This window comes from Heterocephalus glaber, unplaced genomic scaffold (assembly GCF_053883595.1).
Source record: "Heterocephalus glaber isolate CG9 unplaced genomic scaffold, H.glaber_assembly_v1.0 deba00000621, whole genome shotgun sequence".
Lineage (NCBI taxonomy): Eukaryota > Metazoa > Chordata > Mammalia > Rodentia > Bathyergidae > Heterocephalus > Heterocephalus glaber.
In genome coordinates this window covers 34,985,342-34,988,263 of record NW_028258153.1, presented here as the reverse complement: position 1 = coordinate 34,988,263, position 2,922 = coordinate 34,985,342, and positions in this window count along the sequence as shown.

Genomic DNA, 2,922 nt, shown 5'->3' with positions numbered 1-2,922 from the left:
TTTGTTTTTTTGGTACCAGGGATTGAACTCTGGTCCTTGCACTTGCGAAGCAGGCGGCGGAACCACTGAGCTAAATCCCTGGCCCCAAGTTTTCAAGTTCTTGCCTGCCACAAACAAGTGGATTTGGCACAGGACAGTAAGGAAAAAGCAGCAAAGTTTAATAAAGTTCAAAGAGCAAAAGGGTGCTCAGAGTGAGTTGGCTTGCAATGGCGGGAGGGGAAAATGGCAGGAGTGCTGAGTGCCTGGTAGGTTTAAGAATTTGAAATGTGCCGTGCCTAGAGTGCCTCTCATTGGGTCTTTCAGAGCATGACTGACAATGTGATTGACAGGGTGTTGAGTCATGTCAGATGTATCTACGGTGCGTGTCCTTTCCCATAATTCACTGCTATGATTATATGTATGAGATGCAATCACATACATGAGCCTTTAAGGTGCTTCAGTTGAAGACAGGCCACTGTAGGTCATGCCAGCAAGTCTAGCAGGAATATGTCCTAGTTTGGAATTTTGAAAATTTCCAGGGGATCTTTGTTATTCTTATCTCTGCCTCTAGGTAGGTAGTAAGCCTTAGGGCAAAGGTCAGGGAGGTGACCCTCCAGTACTGCCCAGGTTCAGGTGAGTGGGGGCAGGGTCCCATTGCCCCTAATGGTACCACCTATAGTAAAATTATATTAATATTAAATATATCAACATTTACCATTTATAGTTAATGAATCTGTACTTTCTATTGTGATTTATACTCCTAAATTATGACTATTATATCACAACATATTTATATTATTTAAATTATATAATTTATATTTGATTGGTCTATCTACTCAATATTAAATTATAAGAGTATAATAAAAGATATAAAGAAAAGTAAAGTATATATAATTGGTGGGAGAGAAACACTTTGTACAGGAGAGATAATATTTCTTGCCTAAAGTGATTCATAGCTTTTTTTTGGACTTGGCATGAATCTATTAAAAAGAGTTTTTGACGATATGGCCAACAGATTCTAAAAATTCTGTGTAAGTGTAAATGTCCTGAACAGACAAAAAGGCTGTTGAAGAAGAAAATCTATGGGGAGCTGGAAGGCAGAGGCTTGCACTGCCATTTCTCAGGACCTGACTGTTAGGTATTTCAGAGTCCACACAGAGCAAGCCCCCTCCTCTCCTTTCCCCCTGCCCCACTCCGGCCACAAGGAACAGGGAACTTCCCCATAACTAAGGCCTGACCTCCCTTTGTTAGTGACTCTCTGCCTAGTTAAGGACTTTCTGCTCCACCGGTTTCATGGCCAGATGTTCCCCTAAGATAGGGGCTTCCTGGAAACTGTTACTCCATCCCCCCGAACTGAAACTTGTTGCCACATACCCCAGCCCCCATCACCCACCCCCACCAATGGCCTGGTGCTCTCCCACCTGCAAAATCCTATATAAGCCTCCAGCTCAGCCCATAAGGGCTGCTGGTCTCCATTCTGTGAGTCAGCCCGGCAGGCTGCAGACGGCCGCCCCGATAAAGCTTGCTTCTTGAACGCCCGTGTGTGCCCCCTTCTTCAGCAACCCTTTCACTGACAAGGACTGTGGTAGTGAAGAGGATATGATGTTGGTGTGGAAATACATCAGCAGATCCTTAGGATGGAATGGAGGACTCAGAAATGTAGCAGGCGTATTCAACCCCCACCTATAAGCGATTGCCATACAGGTCAGTTGGAGACTGAGTGGTAATAGAATAGATGGTGCAAGGACAATTGATTGTTATGGGAAAGTCGATTCAGAGTTAACTTAGGACTTGCAGGTAAAATGTCAAACTCAGAAACTTTGAAAGGTCAACAGTATCATAAACAAGATACAAAAAGCCCAACTCTTAAAAGATAAGGTTGATAACTTTCCTTCCATTATATAACAAACTTCCACTCATCAAAGCAAAAACAAAACACACACACACACACACACACACACACACACTGCCAACTATGATAGCACACGCCTATATAACACAAGCACTTGGGACGCTGAGGCAGGAGGGTTGCCATGAATTTGAGGCCGGCCTGGGCTACACACAAGGCCAGCCTGAACTACACAGTGAGACCCTGTGTCAATAAACCAAACAATAAACCAAACACCACCACCACCACCACCACCACCACCCAAAACCCACATGTTCACAATACAAGCCTGGTGTAGTGGTACACGCACATAATCTCAGCACTCAGGAGGTTGAAGTAGGAGGATGGCAAGGTTGAGCCCAGCCTTGGATACATACTGTGCTCAAGGCCATCCTGGATTACATAGAAAGATCTTGTCTCAAACAACATAAAACCAAGCCAAATCAAAACAAAATCATGATGGTTTTCAATTTATAAAGCCAACAAAGTATTAGTTCCCTAAATACATTAAAGACTTTTATTAAAGCACTAGGAAGAGGTCCATTACTCTGTAGAAACTGTACAAAGGCATGAGACAATTCACATATAAGGAAACACTAAACATAGGGCTTAGTTTCATTATTAATTAGGAAAATAGAATTTTAAAACCACATTTTTCACCCTACCAGTGTTGCTGAGTATATGAGACAAAAGGAATGTTATTCAACAGTTGGTGAATGTGTACCTGGGTAGGAAAAACAATTTGGCATCACTTGGTAAATTTGAAAATATGCATTTCTTAAAATTCTTAAAAAATATACCTTATGTAAATCCTGGAGAGATTCTTGCACATGTTCACCAGTAGATACATATAAGAATAGCACTGTTCACTATGGCCCTCAAAACAACCAAAATGCATTAAAAAACTCTTCTATAGATTGGGCACACATGCCACATATCTGCATATACATCCATGCACACATTTACAGTGCATATACATGATGAGAATCAGTGAATTATGAATATAAACATTGATATGGATGCATTTGAAGAGTGAAATTTTGAGTAAAAATATA